Raw genomic sequence first — 26,795 nt, forward strand, 5'->3', positions numbered from 1 at the left:
TCCTGTTTCTCCTTCCTCTGTAACCCAGTGAGAGTTGAGGGTGAGATACTCGACTCAGTCGAGTAGAAACCCAATCACTTCCGGCGTCTGCGCCCATTAGGGCGCCGCGACGCTGACGTCGGCTGACATACACTTCTTCCTCTTCTTCTGCACTCTTCCTCAATTTCTTATTCTCCTTTCTTGTTGTTTCTTTGTTTTGACCAAGATATCCGTCTCTCTTATTTTATCCACTCGCACCCTCGAGACACACTGGAACCAGACTTTGTCCCCTTGTGGTCTCAAACCGCACGCCAGACCACGATTCTATTGTTCGATAAGCGCTCGTCCATGAATTTCTCTCTTTTACTCGAGTTAATGACGCGCCACCATCGACATTGTTCGTACGAGTGTTTCTTTTCCCTTGCTGAGAGTTTCCGAGAGAAAATAATCAACAAAGAAAACACCCTCTTCTCTTACTTCTTAATTAATCCATTTATTTTAATTAGTATCTTTCTCTGATTACAGGTTCATTAATGCGAGACGCAGAATCGTTCAACCCATGATTGACCAGAGCAACAGAGCAGGTACGTTCAGTTCAACTCCACCAACTGATCCTTACACATCACACTATTACGCACACGATCAATTTTATTAAATTAAACAATCATCTTTGAAGACACTATAAATCATTGATTGACAATAATCTAATTATTTTTTAACATTTATTCATTAAATATAATTTCTAAAAAAATCACAAATTAAATATTTGTATGATTAATTATTTGAAAGTTTTATGTAACAACCTAATCTGTTTTCAATTTGTAAATTGTTCAATTAATGACAGTTGATAAAAATTTATAACAAAAAGAATATTTTGTAATGATAAGTTTTAGTGAAATTGATTCCTTATAATAAAATAATGATTTCTTTTATTGGATCTTCATATGAATTTTCAAAATTTATAAAATATGTAAAAAAAAAGATTGATTGATAAAATAAAGCTTCTATATATAATATTCTAAATAAAATGATTTATTTAAATGACAAATTGTACATAAAAACGTTGCAAAGGTGGGAGGGAGAAATAAACGAATTTTCTAAAGTTAATTATAATTTCAGCTGTCTTTATGAGTCTATCACAATCTCAATAAAAATGTCACAATACATAAACTAATAAGTTGATACATGATTAGCAATATTAATAATTAGCATTTCTTAGCGTTAAATCACTTCAAACTTCACAAGTCTAATTGATATAAATTGTAATGTGATCAAAGCAAGTATAGTAAGACACATGAAAATTATTATGTCTTATACATTCTATGTCTAATTAGGGATGTCCATTTTGACAGCAATAGATATGTAAAAAGACTACTTGTCGGACAGCCAAAATGGTTATTCTAGAATGAAAGACGTAAAATACTTCTTCTCTTTGGTTAATCACTCTGAATCTTTATTCTGTCGGAGACAACCCCAGGTCAATGTTTGCGAAATAAAAGAACCCTCGAGATCCTTGTGAACGAATCCATAGCAACGTTTACGAGGAAGGAATCACTTCGTTTGCAGTAAAAGGCGAGAATGAAAGCAGGGGTGTAGAATTCAAGTTCCTAACGGGGTGCCTGATGCTGCTGGAGAGAATGGGAGAATGGATAACGTCCCGGATAACGTTTGGATAATGGTGGGATAATTGGTAGCAGTGATCAGGCCAAGTTTTACGATCTGGTAACACGCGGTGTGTTTCGTAGATGCTTTTTCTTACTTTTTCTGTTTTTATACTCATGTATACACTTATCTTTTACACACAGTGTCCTTTTATTTCTCTCATTTTTACTATGCGTATCCCTTTTTTTAGTGAGAAAAACAGCTCTTAGAGAAACTACCTAGAGTACTTAAAGGGCGTCTAACCCAATGGTCGAAACACGAGGTGATTCGCGTATTTTTACGACTGACTCACTCTCATAAACACTCTCTAAGTTACGGCTTGTTTGTTCTGCAAAGGAAGCGAATTCTTCAGGACATATATACATTAACGCGAATGTTTACTTGAGAATTTTTCTTGCAATACATCATGATTTTTTTAGGAGCAAACTCTAATTGTTGTCAGCCATTAAATCAGATTTAATATTTTTTGGTTTTGACGACATTCAAAAAATTATTTCTACTGACTTAGATTAATTGTCAACAAATCATTTTAAATTTATCTGTAGTAAAGTGAAAATTCAAATCATTAATAATGATAAATTTGTTATTTTTTGTTATTTATCATAACAATAGTCCAAGAAGGTACTAAAGACCTCTTATTTTTTTTTGTGGTCCATATGAACTATTAATTTAAAAAGGTTTATACCCAACGGACAAGAGAAAGAGTGTTGAAATAATGCAACGTTAGCAACTACCAATGGTTCAATGTTATTTGGGCAAAGTGGAAATTCGTGTCCTCTCGATTATCATCCCGAAGTCAATCCTGATCACGTTTCCCCTAACTCTTGTATCCTCTATCTTTATTTTAGTATTTTATTTTGTTTTTTTTCTCTAAATATATATACTACTGACCGTATAACAGACTTCATAAAAATTTCACCGTCGATTTGAGAAGACAGAAAGCAATAAAATTAAAAATTGAATAGCTTAAAAAATTTTCCTATAATTTTTTATTAATATCAGAAGTCCACATCGATATTTGAAATCCCTGAGAGGCCATTTTTTCTTCCCTTCAAACAGTCCATTAGATACTCATAGCTGATACATGAGGCCCTGGGGCGGATTTTGTTCTCCGTGAGTGGATAAATATATTTTTCAAACCATCTAATCGTTTAGTCCCGCATGCGCATCGACATGTTGACCATTAGAAATCAAATCAATCTTGACTAATATTATATACGTATTAATGTAACACGAACTCAACATCAAATTAATTGTTTAAAATAACGTTTTATTTCATTTCGTCATTTTACTTTGTACATAAAATTAATCCGAAATTGAATTTATTTACTTTGTAAAGAAGGGAAATATATTGAAAAAACTTTTCTTTTTAAATCATCATTTTTGTATAGAACTATATTGTATATGTTATAATTATAGTTACAATAACTGATGTTACTTTTTTTCATTTGGATCTTTTAATCCATAAATGTGATACTCAGATCTTCTTAAATGAGCTTGACAATTTGATGAGAAAAAAAACAGATTGTATCTTTATGAAGATGGTTTATCTTTCCGAATAAATTCGTCAGTCATTCGAAGCAATTAACTCTTGACAAATCACAATGTACCATTCCAAAAGCATTAAACATTCCTCGTCGGACACTATTGTCTCGTATTTCTGCGTATAGGGCTCGTGTTTCCTCACTATCTCGAGATTACATTAGTGCATAATGTGTTTAAAGCCAACGCCACGACATCTACCCAACGAGGATCGCGTAGAAGCTAATGATGCTCGACCCGTGTGTGTCATCAATCATACTTTCATTACATGGATGGCCCGCAACTTGGATATACATTCCGCCTACAGACACTGTCGTTTCTCACAATTGTCTTGCATGTATGCAAAGTAGTTATTTATTACGAAAAAATTGTAAAATAAAATTATGCATCACTAATGATTACAATGATTCTAGTTTTTTTTATTTTTAATTAAATTTAAATGAACAGATTTTATTCTGTAATTTTGTTAGCCTTCTATAAAGAGTATTTAATGTAGTGGTCACTAATTCTACCACATAAAACCCAATCCTTTTTGAATTCTCCCCTTACAGCTACACGCGCATGAGCGCATGGTAGCTCAAGTATAAACTATAAAACCACAATGTATCATTTTATGAGGCACATATTACTGTTTTTACTTCCTTTTTCTTTTTATAACGATAAGAAAAACTATACAATGTCATCATTTTAATTAGAAAAACTATTTCATTTTTAACCCTATTTTTATCCTAAATACTCGCTCATTAATTCCTTTAATGTGAAAAAATCATCATTAAATGTTATTTATCGTGCTTTATAATCTGAATAGCTTTATGTATATTTCTACATTATAAATTCAAATAATGAAAATTAAATAAAACAAATGAATTCATTTATTTTATTTATAATAAAAACATTTGAAAATATACATCAAACAAATTCATTTCTTCTGAAACTTAAACTACATCTTGTTTTTTACGATATTAAATCTATAATTTACACTGTGCTAGTGAAAAATCAAATCTCTTATCATAAATTTACACAAATAGCTTCATACTCTCAGTAATCGGATTCATAGAAATACATTTTATTATTTTCCAAGATCCTCAACGTTTTGGAGCAGTAAAGAAATAATCGCCGAGTCTTAAAACGCTCGTCGATGAAGCCAGACTAATTTTATTGACAACGGAAAAGCCTCTTTCGTTGCTCTACTGAGAGGTACTCACTCTCTATGTCGATCCTTTTTTATCTCGTACACATTTCTAACTAACGTACAGAGAGGAAAAGAGAGAGACATACCCCTGCTAGAATCACCCTCCGTATTTTCAAAACGACGCAGTAAAAGCGTAACAGCACCCTGAAGTACCGTAAAGCTGTAACCGTACGGTGCATTTCGCAATGATGCTACAATAACCTACCTACGCAAGCCACGCTCGCTATTTCTTCCAGCTTAACTCTTCAATGGCATGTCCGACTGTAGAGTTCCGTTTTCCCTTTTTATTGAAACGTCCCATTCCATTCACCTACCAACCACTTTATCTACAATAATAGTCAATAAATATAAAATTTCAATGACAATTTGCCTTTTTCGGTTATCTTAGTGATTTTCATCCTCTCACTGCATCTTTTATTGACTTTTCAATTCTCTAGAAGCTATAAAAACTTGATAAATAACTGAGGTCACGTTTAATCTCAATAAACATCACTCATATTCTGTCACCTCTTTGTGAACAACACAACTTCGTAGGAGAACATCAATGGGAAAGAAACTTTTATACTCCATTCTTCTGGCTTGTTATTTGTTGCAACAAAACTTCATAATTGCCAGGGTTTTGGTTATTACCCCGACATTCCACAGTAGCTAGAGGTCGTTGAGAGGTTACAAGCTGTAGATCAATCGTTGCGACTGCATTCGAGAAGTCTCTTGTAGATATATTGCAGCACTAAGATGTAATTCTCAGAGTCAGTTTGATGGTCGTTTATGAGATTCACATGATGTAAGTTTTTATGTTACAAAAATGTACATCATTGAAAATAATATCCATATATTTTTGCTATTAAAAAAATACCTAAATAAAAAAAAGTTTGTATCACATGTTTATAGTATTTTTTGAAAAAATTTAAATTTTAGAATTGAAGATCTTATTATATTTTGATAGATATGCTAAGATTTTTTCGATATTTAATTCTTACGAACAAAAAACGGTGACTGTATTTAAAATTTACCGAGTAATTTTTTAGATAAAGTGGAAAAAATTAAATTCAGTTGTAAATCACTGAAATTTAATATCATGAAGAAATCAGGCATTGACCTAAAAAAAAAAAAAATAATTTTGATAAAGTAATGAGATAAAATCTAATCTTGGAAATTCTCCATAAAGCTTTTTTCCAAGCTTTTCATCTAGTATTCCAGCTGATGCTTAGTTTATAGGCAACCCCGAGGGTTTTAGTCGCGAACCATTCGTCACGCAGTTGCTGAGAGCCTTCGCTTTGATAACACGATTTCTTTTTGACTATAGATAGACCAAACGTCCACATTCTTCGGTCTAGAATGCTATTTACCATTGACCAAGACACTCTCTACTAACGCAAGTTCCCATTCGTGTCTACTCTATCCCACTTGATGCTCTCTTTTCGTCCTTTTTAGATGACGATATTCCTCCGCTCTATCTATCGTGTTCTCTTTCTGAAGTTCCCTTCTCACGGAGGCTATCAATCAACCTTGTCAATTTGTAATGGCGATTCTCTGTGTCCATCTTGGATGGGCCCAAGCACCCTTGTCCCTTTCCTGCTTGTATCCCTCCAGACTTTTCTTTCGTCTATTTCTCTCTTCTCCAGTTTTCTCATTCGCTTCGAATCTTTGTTAGCTATATACGGACTTTGGCTACGCTGATGGGATATCACCGTAAAGCCACCGGACACCCCACACAGTCGAGTTTAACGTTCTCGATATCTCAGAGCTAAATAAAATAGATGTCCCGGGGTCAGAAATTGGGAGAAATTGCTCAAGAGACCCACGATGTTGCTTCGAAGCCAACACTGGTCGTTGAGCGAGGACCAAGGGGAAGGCGAATGCTCCTATTTCTAAGAGAATGTCTCAAGGGAGTCTTTTTGAATTGTTACGCGCATCCCTCACTCCATCCATGAAATTTTCTCAAATGAAAAAAAAATGCATCAAAATATACCAAAAAAAAATCTTGTGATTTATGATGACTTGTGATATCAACTAAAAGGGTAAGAAAAAAGTTAGAGACTTTTTTTCTCATTTCTATTTTTTTGATGATCAAAAATGGTCTTGGATTCAACGCACACAATATTTGTCCAATACTCATGTCACGTAGCAGTGATGTAGAGTTACTTAGACTGTCGATCCCCCGCGTATTATAGTGCCCAAGGCGCGTTTGAAAGGTGCTGCCACTTGGATCCTTGTATGGCATAGATCATACGTTAATTGAAATAGAGTATCCTTGTACGAGTTGTCGAATACAAACGACCGACTTATAGAAATGTTATTATTTTCCCGTAGAACATAAGAGACCAAAAATAAGGGGAAGCTGAGAGTAAAGGAGAAAATAGTCTCATTTTAGGCTTACCCAGGAAATTGCGTCTCGTCCTTATTACCTTCTTCTTCATGTGTTTATTTCTTAGAAAAAGGACGAAATACGGTGCCTTATGTGGAATATATCCACATATATAACCACACGCTATTTCACAAGCACGAACTTATCGCTTCTATTGACGCAAAAATGACTCGGATGTAGTTAGGAAAGACGGTATCGATTTTCCACACCATCATCAAAGTCCTGTCTGATATCGTACATGTAAACGAGCGACTTGCCCATCTCGTTAGGAGTATATAAATTGGTGGGCAGGGTTCCTTGGCCGCGGAAATGGAGTCTCGGACGGTCACGATCACTATAGGAAGATAAGACCGAGTTCTCCAGTAGTGGACATCGCCCATCCTACACTCCATACAACCTTTATTTCCCCTCTTCCTCTACTGCCCCTTTGAATCTCCGGAGTGAAATTTTTCATACCACCGATCGCGTCCGGTATATCAAACTTTTCTCCTGCTCCAGCAAGAGCGTTTCAAATTGAACTATAGAGGGTGGTCCTATCTTATCAGCGTCAGGATAATGGCACATTTTATCTCACGTTTGACCTCATTGACCACCGGCTACTCTCAATGTCCCCGATGTATTCTTAGCCTCTAACTGCACTAAAAAGAAATGAAACACTCTTGGCTGCTGTTCAAATAATCTAGATTCACGACGCTCGACGGAATTCTCTGACTTGGAATAATGACGAAGCAAATGACAGCCTTGACAGCCATCCATCATCTAATACGGAATCGCCTCAAGGAGCTTCTATCTTTCTCATCCATATATACATTGCCAGTCGCTTAAAGGCATCGATACCAACGAAGAATTTATCTTTCTCTTTCTATATTGATACAAAACAACTTACCTTCATCGCCCTCGGCGCCCTCTTAATTATCATAATTTATAGCCGATCGGTTAATTAAAATATCTAAATACTATACGCACGCCGTATAAGACCACGAGACCCTCTGTCCTCTTTTTAACCACTCCGCCCTATGCTCTTATAAACATCATACCTTATAAATATTAAGTGGTTTATGGACTACTCGTTCGTCCCTCTTAACCATTAATTATTTATCGCGTCAACTTGAGAGAAGTTGCCTTGGATTTTATTCCTTTGATCCCACTGATGAATTTTAGTCGATAGTTGCTTTCTCTTTCTCTTTCAATATGCGAATTATATTTTGTCCATTCGAAATATATTTATGTGACGATTGATTAAAAGACGTGATAAAAAAAAGGTTTATGTACAAAATAAAGACTAAAGAACTGGGTTAAAATATTCTAAACGATGTAAGTCGTCTCGCGAAATTAATTTTGAATCTTTGAAGGCTTATCCATAAATGCAACAATTTTTTATGAGTCTACTCAAGCGATTCATTTACATTCAAAAATGATTTTTGAATCGCAAAATACTTGTTTGACTTTCAACGAGTTTGGATAGTGAAGTGGTCAGTGTTGATTTAGCAATAAAGTATATGGCTCACCGACAACTCGATCGATGCTCTCTAAGATGTATCCGTACATGCTACTATATCGTCCAACAAAAGTATAGAACAAGGATATAAGAACAAAACACTACCTCTATTCGGACTAGAGAAAGGAAAGTTGCTTGCTGGAGACAGCGGAAGAAAAATAGCGGAAGTCATCGACCTCCGAGGAGCGATATATCACAGAGGTTGCAAGGAAGACAAAAGAGTGAACAGAAAGGGTGTGTGAACACACGAACAAGTAGAAGGTAAAAGAAATAATATAGAAATTTCCAAAAAAACATTGCACAAGAAAGTAGAGGCATGGAAAATAATAATACTCTTAGTTTCTATCAAAATTCTTTTATCGTAATTGGATATAAAACTCAAGAAAATTGATGGAAATAAAAAAAAAGTTGTTTTCAAAACTAACTTTATGAATAAAAAGTTGATTCAACAACAATAAAGGTCATATTAGAATACACAAAGGTATCGATCTCTTAGATACATATTTAAAAATCATTCAATATTACCTGTGTATTAATTATATATATTGTTCATTTAATAATAAAAATAATATTCATGAATAATCTATTGTATTCTGATAGTCTTTCATAATTTATAGTGCCAAGTCCTGAATTCATTTACAAATTGTTTTGATAATTTCATCGTTGAATTCAATTATTCATCTCGACATTAATCTTCTTCAAATAATCATTTTTTTAAATTAGTATTCTTTTTATTACTCTATTTTTTTCCTTAAACAGGAGAGTTTATTTTCTCATTAAAGAATTTATTGTCAATTTATTCATTATCCTAAGCTTTGTATAAAACCGAATAAAAAAAGATCTCGCAAATTTTCGTTAAAGTTAGAGGATTTATCCCGAATAAAAATAAAACACCTCCTAGATTTAGTATGGCTTTTACAAAGCTTGTTCGTCCCTTTCTCAGTACCATACCTGATTGATTAAATTCTCGCGATTACACCGGCATTAAATCACCAACTGAAATTTCTTGATGGACTTTTGGGGTAGCAGAGATACAGGGCTGAAGAAAGTCTGATTATATAAATTAACTGAGAGAGACTATAACACGATGAAAAGATGAAATAAGAAAATTAGAACAGTAGAGAAAGAAGATAGAGGATAAATTATGAGATCCGGTGTTTCCGGTATTGCGTCGCGGATGACCAATAGTTTCATCGAGGGATTGTTGAAGGTTCCGGAGCACATTTCCGGTTTCCGGTTGGCGAATCGTCTCCGTTCCTTCTCTCTGACTTGCCGAAAGGAAGTGAAACTCTCAGAATTCTCACAAGGAGCATGAGAGAGGGACTGTACAACTTCCGTCAACCATCATACTGTATTACTATGCTAGTCACAAAATTATCCAGACGAAATAATACTCCAACGACAATTCAACAAATCGCACTCTATGCATAAAATATGACAGAAACTTTTGAAATAGTTTGAAAAATTTTCGATATTTTGCTATCTATTACATATTTTAATGAAGTGAATTAATGTTCAGCTGATAGTCAGACAAATTTTAAAAATGAGGAAAACTACAATATTGCCAGAGTTCATAAAACTGAAATGTCTTGATAATTTTTTATTTAATTCTTCAAATATGAGATGAAATTGGATTATAGCAATCAAAACAGTCATAAATTGATTAAAAATTTTTAATCTAAGTTTTTTCTTTAAATTAAACTTTTTATATAACCATTGCCTATAAAAAAATTGTCGTACGTATTACAAATGTTTTTTCATTATTTTTGAAGAAATATAACATTAAAGACTTTCAAGTCTATAAGTTTTGTAGTAAAATTTATAGACTTGAAAGTCTCTTTATTTTGGATATATTTCATATATCTCCCAGATACATTCATTATGGATACATTGGATTTCCGTATGGCCACCTGCTTTTTGTTTAAGTTACAACCTTTATGAGGCTGTCATTAAAAGTAAAGGTGAGCACATAGATGAATCGGAAATTTAATGACTGTATTACTGTTATGTCAGAAATTTGCTAATAAACAGTTTAAGTAATTATGAAGTAGTTTCACTTAATCAAACTTTAACCAAAAGTATTTTACTAAGTGGCCAAATACTTTAGAACAGTAATAAAGAAATTTTCCTTTGCAGATTATTTGGTATAAATTGTTGCGATATTTATACTATTATTGTATAATATAATGGATATTAATTTCATAATAATATGAACATAACAATGTGATGAATTTTCTTAAGTTTCATTAAATATTTGATTATTTATGATTCAAGTGTTACTAAATTTACTGAAATAATCTTTTTAGTGATAGTAAGGATATCAAAACATCTTTGTCCTGATCACGATATCAACCTGCTAGCTTTTCTCTTCTAGTTGACATGAATAGAAAACCTAGCCTTAAGCGCATATATTACGTCACAAAATATATTCTATCTCATTGACGTTTTCTCATGCTTATCGCTAAATTCCCCCTAATTAAAGCGTCAATTTTGAAACTCGCCAACGGCAGAATTCATTGTAGGCTTCCTTCAAATCTTGGCATAGAAGTTGGTAACGCTCCTAACTCAGGAAACTGATGGCTGCTACCGCGACTGTTCATATCTATCACTTGCCCCGCGGTAAAACAACCCTCAGAGACTTTCTCTCTTCTCTCTCTCTTGCATTGTCTTCTCATTTGCTCCTTCCAGTTAATCTGAAGCGCTCACCCCTAAATCTAGTACTCAGCCTCGTAGTTGAGGAGAAGGAATACGTTCTCTTTTGGAAGTGAGCAACTAGAAGCTCAACTTCACGAGAAACTGCATAAGAGAACAGTTGGTATGTCGTCGCCAAGTAACTTTGAGTAGAACAAGCCTCAGTGTTCAACCTTCTACAGAAATCCTTCTGCATAGTGCAACCACGTCCACCAACCCCTTTTGGTTTGACTTAGATACTCCAACTTACCCCTCTTCGCTCTTTACCTTACCTTAATGTCAGCCAAACCACAACCATAAGTTACTAGTAATGTTGTTCTCATGTTCTGCTTTCCCAGAATACAGGAATCTCTTTCCGTCTTTTAAAGAAAAAATTCATTAATAATCAACCTTTCTTGAAAATTAGATAAATAAATTATCAATAATATTGTTTACTAGTTAGAGCAATGGAATATAATATAATTTAACAAGAGTCAATTTTGGAAGTAAGTTGATTTTAAGAATTAATAAGAGAAGGGTGAAGTTGGTAGATGTAATTGGTAAATCTGATGATAAGTCCTTTTACCTAATTCACTTCTTATTTATAATTCCTAACTAGATTCTATTGAGTTTGAATTGAAAGACGATGGAGGAAAGAGAAAATTCAAAATTCATTAGTTAAGATAAAATGTAAGAGACAAAAATATTCAGAATAACGATATCTCATCATATTTATTTAACATAGTTCGTTATAAAACTAGCACATAACGAATAAGTTGTCTATTTAAATAATGTATGTTTGTAAAAGTATTCGATACCTAAAAAGAGGTTTATTTAATATAAAAATTAATTAAAATTCGTAATAATAATTATAATGAGGCTGGCTTTTTAAACTAAAAGTAATTCTCAGAAATATTTGGCGTCTTTCCATAGAGGGTAAATGCTTTCGACTTCGCCAGCTGGCAAACGCATAACCGTAATTCGCTGAGACTGAAATGAATCTTTGTAGGTTCGGTTTTTCCATTTCTCTTCATTCCATTTCAAGCACGAAATCGTTCCTCAGAGTCTCTTCTCAACATTGCACACACTTTCAGTAAATGCCAGTGAACGCAGCCGTGAAAATGTTCGTCCATCGCCAAAACACTCTTTTTTTCTCCAACAGCCCCGATGGTACACTTTCTCGCAGCTTAGCGGCTAGCAATTAACGGATACCTCATTCACCCACTAAATAAATTATGTAGGTAAACGCACACTACTTAGATGGAAAGCATTCAGAGTTGGAGTAAATGTTTGAGGGGTTCAGGAAGACAGGGAAAACCAAAAGCTACCCTCTAACAACGTTTTACTGAGTTTATTGCATTACACTTTATTTTTCCTATTACTGTAATTCTGCTGGGACTTGTCACGTCAACTTTGTTCTCGTCAAATGGACCTCAATTTATCTATCAACCTCTTACAGGCATTTACTTATTAAATTTTCAGAATCTCAATTATTACTGATCATCCACTTTTTGAAACAATTTTATTTTTTTGACATGAATATTCATTGATCTAAAAATTTTTAATTTCTTATTCATGAAATCTGTCAGAATTAATTATTCCATCACATTTTTTGATGTCCCTGAATATGTCTTTAACTATAAATGTTAATAGTAGTGATTAAATATAAATTGGAAAACATTGAGAAATTCTTGAATTTTCTGCTAATTACGATGAACCAGACATCCTGCTGAGTTTAATCACATGGCAAGCGCATTCTTTATTAGCAATATTCTACAGTTGCATAGAAGCTTTATGTTTCAGTATGCAACTTTGCTGAACATTCCACAATATGACTCAAAGGGACAGCAAATACTTGAAATTCATAACATCATTTTCCAGCAATGTTTCTTATTTTGTCATAAGATCTATAATTTTTGGTGGACATTCAAGAGCTAAAAGAAAAAAAAGAAGAATGAAAGACGATAGCCACATGGATCGTTTCTGAAAAACACTTTCAAAGAAGGGAACGCTTGCAATAATTGTGATTTACGATCGTGGCCCCTGTAGTGAGTAAAGTTAAACGCGTATGACTTAACTGTCTCTCTAGATAGTTATTTTTCCTTTTCAAATAAACATCTCGAAAGGAATATCATCGCTTTATGAAAAACTTGGTATGATTTAGACGACACATTTACATTAAAATAAAACGCTAAAAAGGTGCAGGAGAACATCAGAGACTTGTTTAAACCTTGAAGCTTTTTCCCTTTCATTTTGACTGTATAAATCAGAAGGTATTGATACATAAATTTATGCAGACTATAGATTAATGTCCATCGATACGAAAAAGCAGGAGTCGATCGCGATTGATCGAAGCCGACTGAATTTAGCATAAGAAAGGCTTGGAGCGCTGTTGCATAATGGCTATGTCTTTTCTCTCTCACCTTCCCTCCTCCTTCTCTCTCTCCCACTTCTTTGCCCTCGTGCACTGGGGTCTCTCCAAGTAAGTAGGATGGGATGCAATCAGTGCCCTTGATTTATCGAGGCAATATACATTAAGATACCAACATTAAAACTACCGGGGTAGTCGCTCCCCTCCCATGTGGACGGCCAGCAAGCTCCATTACCGCCCTGCCGATGACAGAGTCGAGGATCGATTGAGGAAAGCTACTCTTTTCTCTCTCCTGCTACTCTGCAATCTATAAATTTTTATATCTTCTCTCCTTCATCCTGACCCACAAGATTAAATCTTCATAGAACCCTTTATTCAAAAACAAGTCTTTTTACTCAGGTTCCTTCTGAGTTCCTGAATAATTTTTTAGTTTATATATCATCTAAATGACTGAATTATCATTGTAAAATTTTTTGGTTATTGATATTCAATTCTAAGACTTTTTTGCATCTCAAAGATGCATACTTCTTCTTCTCCCACTTTTATTAAACTATTTTAGTGTATTTACATTTATTATTACTTATGGAAAATAAATCAAATAATAAACATGTTTCATACGTGACATTTTTTTACTAAATCATTTTTCAACTTGATAATTATTAGATAATTACACAAAACTTAACAATGAATTCGCTATTGTCCAATAAAATAAACACATTTAAACACCAAATACATTGCTCAAAGGTATCGTCAGTTGTTGCAGTTGCTTTCATTAAATCTCGTCTCTAATAAAAGATTTATAATCTGGATGGTTAGTTAACGAGATGAAAAGCAACAGTCATAGTGTACTGAGAAACTTGATGAGCATTTCCAGTACTTGCTTGCCAATTACGGAACAGTGTTCTAACCATAGTAACGTGTAGTGTTTCCACCATTGTCCGCAGGTCCAAGCGGAGCTTACAGTCCAGACGCGACAATGGGTTACATGATGGACGGACAAGCGGCCAGCATGATGCACCGACCTCCTGGTGACCCTGCCTTTCACAACCAGTATCATTATCCTCCAGAATACTACGGTCATCACTTATAAAGGTATAGAAACTTTTTTGTTATCGTCGTAACCTTTAAACTTTTATCTTCTTTACAATTTCTTCATAATTGTAACAATTATTTTCTAGCATGTTTTTTTTTTTGTTAGATTCTGATAAATATAATTTTCAAAATTTATCATACTTTTTGTTGTAAAAATTGGTTATTACATTTATTAAATTGTCATTCAAATAATAAAGGTATATATTATTTAAAAAAACTGAATTGAAATACAGAAATATGTTTTTAATATAAATTGGTAATTATTTTCCAGCTGAACGCCTAGATAAATGGAGCTTTACCGTTAGGGAAGAAAAAGTAATAGGATGAAACCTGGTATCTATCGATCGACCGGAAATGGCGCACGTCTCGGCAGTTCGTTGCTTCAACGTAGAAAATAAAAAGGAAAAAAGCAGGAAAAAAGGAGTGGAAAAAAGAAGCAACTCGATTTACCCGATTCGGAAGAATCGTGAACGAATCTCTGGACCAGAAGATGAAGTGGTAACGAGTAAAAAGGCCAAACAATAAAATTAAACAAGTCCAAGTGACTATTGCGTTCCGAGTCAGATGTGAGAGATACTTTTCAACATATGAACCGTACAATTGTTGTCTTGAAGCAATTAATTACAAGGTACATGTTTTAAAGTTTCAAGTACGAACTTGAGGAAATGAGACAAAAGTAATATAATAATTGAAAAAATATTTGCGGCCAAAGGATTCAAGAATATTAGTGATGTTTGGACAGGGTCGCGTGAGGGGCAAAAAATTCATGTGATTGTTCTTTGTACAAATATTGCGGTGTAATATTGTAGTGATTGAGATATAAATGTTAAATTTTAATACAATCGCAATCGAGAGACTATACTATTGAATATAGTGATATAGGCAATTAGCGGGCATGTACATTACCTGGTGTTCGCATGAGAAATGTCCACGCTCGCGAGAACTTCTACAGTGGGTCTGGCTTGAAGAATTCAAATTCAAGGAGCTGACAAAGAATGAGAGAAGAAATAAATTGTTGGTTAATTAATTGAAAAAAAATAAAAAATTTCAGATGGAAAAGAAAAAAGGAAAACTTCATGTGGAAGAGCGAGATTATCGGATGAATATTCTCGAAATCACAAGAATTTGCTAGACCGAGCGTCGACATTCTCGACTTAGGAGACATTAAATTTGTACAGTTCTTAATTATTAATAATTTTAAATATTAAACGAAAATAACGATAAATATACATATAAAAATGCGCAGAATCCTCGTCCCTCGTTGTGTAATATAATAAAATGTAGCGTAAGAAATACGCTTATGAAATAGAGAGACACGAAAACGAGGGTTCTCAGTGAGAAAAAATAAGTTTAAAAGGTCTTAGCGTCCGCGACTTGACATAAATAAGGACGAATGTCACACTGCTCGTCCTAAAAATAATTAAACATTAATTATTACAATTTACTATAATATATTGTGTATAAATAGTTAATTCAATTGAGCTCGAAGCAAGGGTGAGGCAGAAGAATAGAAAACAAAAGTGGAGAAAAACAGTGTGTAAGCTAGTGTGTATGAGTGTGTGTGAAAGGAAATGAAATGATTGAATGTCTAGGGCAGAATGAGAAGTTTGAGATCGTACAAAAATTCATTGAACGAGGGATAAAACGGAAAATATGATGCAACGAGGGAAGTGTATCATAAAAAAAATAGAAAACTGGATGATTATATACTGTGCGAGTGTATAGTAGGAACTAGGCTCGAAAAGTATCGTTCGTTTCGTTTAAACGCATATTTTAATCTTTTTGAATAAGAAAATAATGATAAACTTTTAAATATATTTATCCCTCTTACCCTTCTATCATTTTCATTTTTAATACTTTCCCACATTCATTTTATCACTGCAACACACTTACTTCGTGCCTCCGATTCCTTTTTAAAAACGAAAATTCATCGAAAACGACAGTCAGCATATCTAAGAGGACATTTTAATAAAATTTATGAACAAGTACATTAATCTAGGAAAAACAAATTACGTCCAATTCTTTGGTCAATCAAACGAAATTCCCACGTTTGTCTAATCCGTTCCTTCTGATTATTATCGCCCCTTATTCTCGCCTCATGAAGGTATTTTTTATTCCTTTATAAAATATCGCGCGTGCATTTCTGGTATACGTAATAGAAATATTTGAATAACTTTTCGAAAGAATTTTATGAAAATACGAAATAAGAATTATAAAATTATGAATATTTGATTGTTTCATTGATAATATTTAAAATAAACTAATTAAAAAAAAAAAAATGTTAGTTAAATAATGCCAGGTCTGCGTATTTTTTTACGTTGACGTAAATATTACCGTCACGTTCTTTGCGCGCCGAGAGAAGAGGAAAATACTAAAGAAGATTTTATCGAATATTTTCAATATGCCTACATACAAAACAAGAAATATGATAAATAAAATTTTTTAAATAAATAAACAAAATCATGGATTTATGGTAAATTTGAACATTTTATGCTGAAAGGCTCAGCGGGAATATGACGGTGTTTTTTAAAACTAAATGAGATATATAAAAATATTTAACGATCCAGTTTGCTAACAGAATCCTCTTTTATTCGATACATAGATTTATCTCAATGACAATCCCGTGACATCCCGACTAAGCTGATCGGTGTTCTAGTATACTAAACAAATATCCACGTATACTGAAAGACTCAGGTGCGAATGTCTACCGTTCATAGTTTTGATTAATTGGCGTAAATCGTGTCCGTCGTTTATGTCATGCTACGTGCCGATATGTTTCATATTTTAAACTTTTTTTTATCTAGCCGATTTATTCAATAATATACAATCGTTCTGAAACAGAACATAAAAAATGTTTTAACATTTAACTGATTTGTTCATTTTTTAAATTAAATATTATTTATTTGATTAAATGGGAATGTTTTTTTATAAATCTTATAATAACAATAACAATCAGATTTTTGTGGTAAAAAAAAATGATTCAATACAAGACTCGTCTTATTTACAAGTAATAAGTGTTGTTGACTTATTTTTTAAAAATGTATTTGTTGATCAGTAGATTATTTAATTTTGTTAGCAGTCAACTCACCAGAATACTTGTACAATGACACGAGACTTATTTGACGATAAGTGTCATCGAAAGAAAATACATTGAATTCTTAATAATGACCTGTCATTAGAGTATTTAATTATTCATTAATATACTGAATCAGCATTTTTAAATCGGTACTAGTTACCTACATTGTAATAAAAAAGTATGCAATAAATGTAATATCGAATGAGATGATAATCCAAACATTGTACTTTACATTGTGACAAATACGTAATCTTCGAGCTATCATTTATATCATATTATTTATGACGCGAATGCCTGTTGATATTTTATGATCATTTTATTCGATAACTCTATCTTGGGATTTATTGTTATTAATCTTAGCTATCGAATCTAGTTTGTTTACTAGTCTTCGAGAGAGCGGTACGGATTTAGTGCAATCGATAAAGAGTAGCTCAAGACTTACGAATTTGAGTATAAAAAAAAGTATATGTAATAAATGTGTAAGACATATTTATGCGATAAATATTGAAAAAACAGTGAATAATAATATTAATTAGGATAAAAATTAAGTAATATTCGATATTTGAATATCGGCTAGGATCGGCACGTACAAAATGACAAGTATGATTTGCACAATGTATAATTGATGATCCTACATCTTGGCTGTTCGTTTACTAAAAATGAGTTCATTCGATTGAATCATCGCCTTAAAAATGTATACGAAATAAAGTAAGTTATCTAAGTAATAATCACGTTAGAGGGTAAACTAAATACCAAGTTTTTATGCGCCGCGATACGAGCGAGAAAGGTGTGAAAGTCCATTGTATGTTAGTTATATGAGTGTATAAAAAACGTATGTAAAAGAAAAATATTTGCTTGAGGGTGATAATAATGAGAGAAAGTGTGAGAAAGAGGAAGAGAGCAAGTAATGTATAATAATTATTGTATAATTACGGATGATGATAATATGATTATGACGTTTATGGTAATGATGATTATTATCGTTATCGTCACAATGATTAATGATAACGATGATGTATAATAAGCTAAAATTTATTGTATCGGTATGGAATCAGATTTTTTCCACTGTTTGCGCATTGATGACTATTGACACCTAAGTAAAGAATGGCAAATAAATTTAAAAAAAGATACTTCGTTTCGCTTTCTTTCTATTAAACCACTCTACAATATATATTTAGCATTTATGAGTAAACCGGAATTATTATAAGTCACTAACTGGAATTGGTCACAGGTTGAATGAAACTACTGGTGTTATAAATAAAATTTGTCGATGTGAAATATTAATTACACCAAGTCTATTTGCATAAATGAATTTATAATTGTATAATTATACTAAGGTTGTGTCTTCAAGCAACGTTCACACGAAAAACTACTTGGAATAAATATGTTATATCATTTACCAGATGAGAAAACAAAAAAAAATATTGGAAAATATTACCCGGCTTATAAAATTATATTTTATGTTTCAATTAGAATATTCATCAAGTAGTTGTTCGAAATTTATTATTAAACACGATAATATACCTCTGTTTACTCAACCTTACTAGTTTCTACAAAAAGATTTAAAAATCTTCAAACATATTTTATAATTATATATAATTATTTAATTAAAAAACTAACTTTTGTTATTGCATCAAACTTTTTATGGCATCATTTAATTAAAAAAAAAAAAATAAACATATAATTTAAGTTCACTGACATCTTGATATTATACAGGAAGAATTTTAAAAAATTGTCGATTTATTCAGCATTGTTACTCACCCCTGTAAAGTCATCTTCTAGTTTGCGACATAAAGGGTGTATTGTGGTGGTATAAAATACGCGTTTGAGAGGTATACGCATTCTTCAGACAGTTTGGACCCACTGAAATCTTCTGACTCTTCTCGTTTCCTCCTTTTGCACACCCAACTCTGAAATATGATAGGTCGGTAGGGGTAGCACGCTGCTCGAGACCGTAGGTGCCAATTACCGTTGATGGTTATTCCATGGAAATGGACCTTGTTAGGCCAGTCAAGAATCGGGAAAGACACCAATTATTTTTGCCATCTCGATCTCTCCCTATCAACTGGTTAACGATCATAGATTTTATAGTTCATATTAGTCCTTGTACATGGATGTGTATTTACTAGTTAGATTTATTTATTGCCTAGTAGGAAAATTATCAAGTAAAAAAAATGAATAGTCAACCTTTAAAAAGTTCAAGAGTTCAGAGATCAAAATTACAGTCTAAAGAAAAAGAAAAAGAAAATAAATAAAAGATTATAGGAAAGTTTTGCTGAAAGTAGTCTTTTCAAATCGACAAGTCGTGGGAGAGAAGCGATATATCACGCTGCTGATGCCTACAAGCAAACAATCTTGTAATGGCCAAGACCGACTGGTGGTGCAGAGTAATGAGATATTAGAAGCGCTGCTTGAGGGAGTGGTCACTTTAGGGAGATAGAAGTATTCTATACGCTCCGATGAGCTTCCCTGGTTATATTCCTCCCGTGAATAGTGTTATAGAATACTGTAGAGAGTATCATTTTCACTCTTGGGACGTGGTTATTACGATGAACATCATCTAATTTTTTCTCTTGTTATTTTACTGTTTTTTTGTATTCTTTTACAACTCTTTGTCAACATAATTTCTTCATTTCTTACTAGAATAAACTCATTCAAAAATTAATCATTTTTTTTTTTTTTTTTAATAAAATAAAATAATTTATTCAGATCAACGGTATTTACTGTTATTTCACATATGACATACCAACAAATAACAAACAGTTGAATTATTTTCAAATATTTTTTTCCGTCAAAAAAAAAAACAAAAAAACTATAAAATTCTCGTTGATTTATTTTAACAGCTTTTATAAAAATCAAATAAAAAAGTTATCGATAAAAAAGAAAAAAAACCGTTAAGAAATGTAGACAATAAAAAAATCAGTATTTTTGTTGCATTATTGTTCTTTACTCCAAAGAAAGATGAAAAAAATCAGATTCTCTCTTATCAAATAAAACTCATACAATAATTCAATATAAAGTTTATTAGTAAGCTAATTTGCTTGGCTCCCTCATACGTATAGACTATCGGTACGTGATAGTACTGCAGGGGATCTCATTTGTTAGACAGTCGACAGTGCGAGACGGTATCCGCAACAGTAGGAACCACCTTCGTGGCGACACCGCAAAATCAGCGATGTTGTGGTAATGGTTGTCGGCATCGCAGTAGGCCAGAAACGAGCCTGGAGCGCGAACAGACGGGTTATTTGGTGAGTGAGACCGAGCACAAAGCTTTTGGTCCTCTCGCACCCCGAATGGACAAATGGGTGTCCCTGCATATGTAAAAGCACCGCTGTTCAGCTCACCCTCGGCCAGCCATTTGTCAATGTCAAGGCGCGAGCGCCGTAGTCATGGAAACACCCTGGCAAGAGAGCGAGGGTTGCTTTTGCCCCACTATCCCCTGTACGTTCTATCTCTACGTCCTCTACTAACACCCCCAACATTCCTTTTGTAGTTTCCAAGCGCATGCGTATTCATTAGATGCAAGCTTTGGCAAAATGACGTTATTAAGCTCGAGGGCGCCTGTTGACGAAGCAACATTCTACAAAACTATCACTAACCAACCCCATATGTTTTTCATTAATTTTTTTATTCTATATGAAATAGGGATAAAACTCTCGGTGGAATAGAAGTCCATTGTCTAAATGGAATCGATAACTGGTGACACATGAGTTCGTTGGTCCGATAAGACGAACTACGCTAGGATCAATTGGGTCGAACGTACATATAAAAAGGATGATACTGGAGCAGAAGAGAGCACTGATGGGTTTGAAAAAAATTGGTTCCACTATTCTTCTTTTCAGTGAATTCACCGACGCAGGTCCATGAAAAATCTCCCTAATCATGTCATTTCCACGAAACGACTTATTCGACTTCTGCAGCCATGGATAAAAAAAATGTAAATCTTCAACAGAGCTGGCGTTTTTTCGTTCTGGAAACGCGCAAAATTCTTTATCGCAAGGTAGCAGTGTTGACGAGGAGAAAGAACGAAATAAAGTGAGAACGAGAGAAGGCTGACAGAACAAGAGCTTCGAAGGGTTGCCTCAGTGTCTGGCTTGGTGTTTCTCTCTTGGATGAATACTTACGCACGCATGTACGTGGGTGTAACGATTGCATAGCAAGACAGCTCGCTTAAATATGCACGATGGGCGGCGGCAGGCAGCATTGTAGCGTGCTTGTAGCATGAACAGAGTAAGGGGTGAAATTCGCAACTGAGGGAAATGAAGGGACTGCAGGAGTGAAAGCGGGATGAAGGAGAAAGGACGAAGAAGAGGTTGAGAGTGGGATTCCTCGTATCTACGCAAGCGCAGCTCGTAATGATTGACTGGCTCACTGGCAGCCAACAGACCGACGTTCGCCCACCCCTTGAACTACCACCGCCCTCGCTCAAAAAGCTCACGATACAATGCGTTTTGCTTTTTCACTCTATATTCTAACAACTATTTTCCGTTTTTCATTCTCTCTACTGAGCTTTTGAGGGTCCGAATCTTTCGTCCTCTCCGTTACAACCCCTTTTGAACCCTCTTCTGTTTATACCATTTTTTCTCCCCTACCTTTCTCTATCACCAGATTCTTACATTCAATCTCTTTCTTTTTATCGTTTAAGTTGCTATCTCAAAATAACTACTAATAGTTGTGTCGTTCTATTGCTAGATATTTTTTTCCTTGATACATAAATGATTGTTTTATGAATGAGCTTTTTTGAAATAATAATAACTCATTTACTGTTCGGAAAAATATCTTCGATGAATGTGTTATGATAATTAAGTTAATTTGAGTGGAATGAATTGTTACTAATTGACTGAAAATAGTTATCGGCGAATACGAGATTATTTGAAATCCTACATGACAGAATCAATCATTCGAGAAATTAAGTTTGGTCCATTCTTTTACAAGTTTCTTGCAGTTTAAAACTGATGAACATTTTTGACCCCCTTTCAATAACTTTGATTTAGAGTATTCTATCAATGTAGGGAAGAGATAGTATAAAAAGACCTACATCCATTAGTTAAATATATCCTATCAATTAAAATGAGTCTTTGGAAAAATTACTTTTTCATCCTATATCTCAATATATTCACAATTATTTTTTATTTCACATCGAATGAAACACACAAATGATTAATATTTGATACTAATAGCTTTTTTAACATTTCTATATTTATTTCAACAACGGGTTTTAAAAAAGCTTTCTATTTTTGATTCATTTTATTGAATAAAATAATAAATTTTCCATAATTCAATAATTCATTTTGTGATGAAATGAAAAAAAATATATCTAGAAAAATTACGCATCGGTTTTAATGAAATAAAATACAATAAATTGTATTATCAGTAAAATTACTCTGACTGCATTTTCCTAAATTTATCCTTTATGTTCTATCAAAGTGAATTTCTGACAATTTTTGCATTTTTTTTTTCAATTTCCCGCTTAATTACTACTTATCAAATAATTAACATTTTTCCATTCCGCTAGTTAGATTAATTCCAAAAATTCATTCTTTGCTGTTAATTGGAATGAGCCATAACAATATTCAGCAGCAATTAAAAGTTAATGGAATATGGTTATGTTATCGAATGTAATAAAAATTGATAAACAATCATACTCGAAAAATTGGAAAAAATACTTTAATTACTATCAAATCCTTTTCAAAATTTTCAATAAAACGATATAACTTTTGTTGTTCGTTTTAACTTTTTATTTTATTATTTTTTATTATATCTGCATTTTCGCTCTTCCATCTCGTTTCTTTTTCATACATTTTTTTGCGACGTTTAATCCAATACCGGCCAGGCGTCCATCAAGTCAGGATGCGAAGGTTTTGTCCCGAGGCCACCGTGCACGACAGACTCTCATACTCCCTGTAAATTCACGGCCGCGTGTTGTGCACGTCGCATAAAGCGTGAAACCAACGTGAATTACGATAGTATCGTATTACATCCCTCGTGGCAGTCGACATTCGACAATTCTCAGTGTCTTTTGCCCTTTGGAAATTTATGCTTTTTTTTGTTTAATCATTGGCTAGTTCTGTATAAATTATCATACCCAATTATGCCAATTTTTCTATAATTAATTCGTGTTTTATATTCATTGAAATTTGACATCAATTTGAACTCAATATATTGTAATACATACATATTGAGCTCAACTTGATGTCAAATTTTGACTCTTGTCTATTGAGGTAAAAAAAAACTATCAAAAAATATTGAACATCTTTTGAAAAATGATGAGTAAGATTTAATCAATTAAATTTTTTTAATGTCATCATGTGATTTTATCTTTATTATCTATCAGAATTTTTATTAATTCTCACAACAGAATATTTTATTGTGTTCAAGTTTAGTGTCTCTTTTGTCAAAAAACAATGATTCGGTATATACGTCAAACTCATTAAATTTACTAAAGCAATTTATTCTAACATGAAAAATAATGTTATACTGAATAAACAAAAAGCCAATATTATAGAAAAATTGTTTACAATAATCTTTGTACACATTCATGTTGATGATCAAATTAAAACAGTTATTGACAAATTAATATCGTTAATTAAAGAAAATCAATTGTTTTTTTTTGTAAAGTTAGTTATTCCTAAAAATCTACATTTTTCTGTTTCATGATATTTTATTCGTTTTTATCAATACATAAAATCTAAAATTTCCACTGAAAATGTTATTGAGTCAATGTCAATATAGTATTAATAATAGAGAAGAAGGTAAGATTACGATTTAGTCTTTAATATAGTTCATTCGTTTATTATATAAAAAAAAAATATAATATAAATATAATATAACACAAATATATTAAAAATAAATTTCTTTGCAATAAGCAGAAACTTCGAAAAGTGACAATTAATGATAATTTAACAGAGTAAAATGTGACTGAATAAAAACGAAAAGTTACCCATAATCCTATCTTCTCGTTTATTATTGGTAAATTGAACATCAGATAAAGTTACTTCTCGAAATTGTATTTTTTTTTAACATAAAAGAACTTGATTCTTTTTTTTAGATTACTCAGACTAAGTTATTTCCTTTAATACATGAAACGAAAAATACTAAAAAATTTTTTAGTGTTTGATGATCACTCGAAGTTACAAGCGAACTTTTTGCATTGACAATTAATAATTTCCCGAGTAAATTAACTTTCGGTGCTACAAATTTACATTTGTAATAATTTATTGTCATCATTGTCGAATATGATCTTAGAAAATGGGCTTGAATTGGGCGTGTTTTAGGCCTGCAAAATAGTTTTAGGCTTGATTTGGGCGCGTTGAGAGCCTGAAAAATCATTTGGGCTTGAATTGGGTCTCCTTTAGGCGCGCCCAAAAACTGATCATTTTCACTCGGGTTAGCTAATAAACAATTATGATCATCCTAACGTAGTGAATACATTTCTTCTTACTACTTCGGTCGAAAGTACGTATTTTGATCCCTGGTTTCAGAGAAGAAAATCTAATTTTTATTCCTTGGTCAAGCTGTTCGCGCGCCATCTAGCATAGCGGGAGTAAAAATTTAGCCGCGTACACCGACACACAATACATACGTAAAAATATCCCCTCTATAATACTACCACTAGAACCCGCGACGCGTGCATCCATAACTTCGACGTTTACTTGCAATGATATAACCTCACATTTTGTTCACACTCATTAAACGCTAATTTTAATTAATAAATTATACTCATAGAGTTGTAATCAATAAAGTGTAGTGAAAGTAAAGTAAAGTATAAGAAGTAAAAAAATGCATGAATCGTCCGACGAGTCTAGTGATGAAGAAGAGGTCACTAAGAATTTTGATGCGGAAGCACAATTAATTGTGCAGAATGATACTCTACCAAAGAAATCTGCCGACAAAATGTAAGCTCTATTTGTAGAAGTATTTGATTTGATGCCTGCCCCCGACCAGCAACACTCGCTTCGCTCATGCTGCAAATGTCGGGGCAGGCATCAATATCTATTATCTAACACATGTCATTGTTCCGTACTTTCGACCGGGTAGCAAGAAAAATAGTATACATTACACGGGAAGAAAGTTTGAGAGCCCTGCCCTGCGCACCATCTTGCCCGAGGCTTCGCCTCGGGCAAGATGGTGCGCAGGGAAGGAAACTCAAACTTTCTTCCCTTGTAGTGTAAAATACTATTTTTAACCTACAGTGATTTAAGGTCCTTTTTCTTCATTCGAACGGATTAACTTTAGCGTTACTTTAACTTTATTGATTCTCACAAGTTGAAATCTCATATAAACTAAGTATCGATACTCGGTGTACGTTGATCAACCAATATATCATTTACCATACTGATGTTCCGACATTAACTGTACTCTCATGCAACACCACACATACACTATAATTTAAGCTTACAAGATATTCTATAGTATTTGTGTTGCCAATAAGTTTAATTTATAGTAAACTTCAAACTATGTCTGGAGGGAATTTTTTGTTATAGTTTTTATCATGAAAAGGTCGAAATTTCAAACGCATTAAGGTTGTATTTAATATCTGCATATACATGAAATAATGTTTCATTAGAGTTGAATATAAAAATATGGAACAAGGGTCTAGTTGGTCGTGTTTTAATTTCCTTTTTTCATTATGACTTAAACTTCATTTTAGCTATTAATTTTATAGCATCGTTTTTAATAATAAAGAAAGCAGAAAGATTTTTGAATTAAGCAAAGCTATGTATCAACAAGAGGCAAATTATTATTTTTTTTTTTTTTTTGAATAAACAAATGAAAATAATTAAAATTTATTTTATGTAATTACTAATTACGAAACGCTTCCATTGCGCCAAATGGAATCTTAACAATGAACACCAAAGATCTTTCCCTCGTCGCCATTACTGCTCGTTCCTAATTGCCATTGGCTTCGCAATGGCTTGAGCACAACGTCGAGAAGACTACTCTGAGTCCCGTGAGAATGGAGAAGAGATGTAAAGGATGCTCGTTCAGGCCATTCGGTGTCTACCACGGCTCTCAACTTGCTATAAAGTTAATAGCAAGGAAAAAAGGATGGGGAGAAAACAAAACAGAGAAAGAAAGAAAAGCAAAAGTGTTGGGATGACACTTGAACCTCGAGGACACACGCGAACTCTTATACGATTCTAGCGAGTTCCGTGTCACGACGGGGTTGTAACGCAAAGACTCGCGTAAAACCTTGATATAAATCCACCGCAGAATTTAAGTGCGAACAAATTTGTATTCACACGCTTACACGGTCAATGGCTTCGACCGTAAATGGTCTTACAGTACAACTCGTGTGCTGCACACTCTGATAATTAATCGCTTAACATTACACGCAAGTGCACT

The 26,795-nt window shown here is 33.3% G+C and overlaps 1 long non-coding RNA gene across 1 annotated transcript; it reads left to right on the forward strand.

The window, feature by feature from the left end:
• The first annotated feature begins 503 nt into the window (after positions 1-503).
• On the forward strand, positions 504-18,580 carry LOC118065285 (uncharacterized). Its single transcript, XR_004690155.1, has 3 exons — positions 504-563; positions 14,206-14,374; positions 14,646-18,580. It is a non-coding gene; the product is annotated as an uncharacterized lncRNA (long non-coding RNA).
• Positions 18,581-26,795: the final 8,215 nt, after the last annotated feature.

Source organism: Chelonus insularis, unplaced genomic scaffold (assembly GCF_013357705.1).
Source record: "Chelonus insularis isolate UGA/USDA-ARS -01 unplaced genomic scaffold, ASM1335770v1 contig_290_pilon, whole genome shotgun sequence".
NCBI lineage: Eukaryota > Metazoa > Arthropoda > Insecta > Hymenoptera > Braconidae > Chelonus > Chelonus insularis.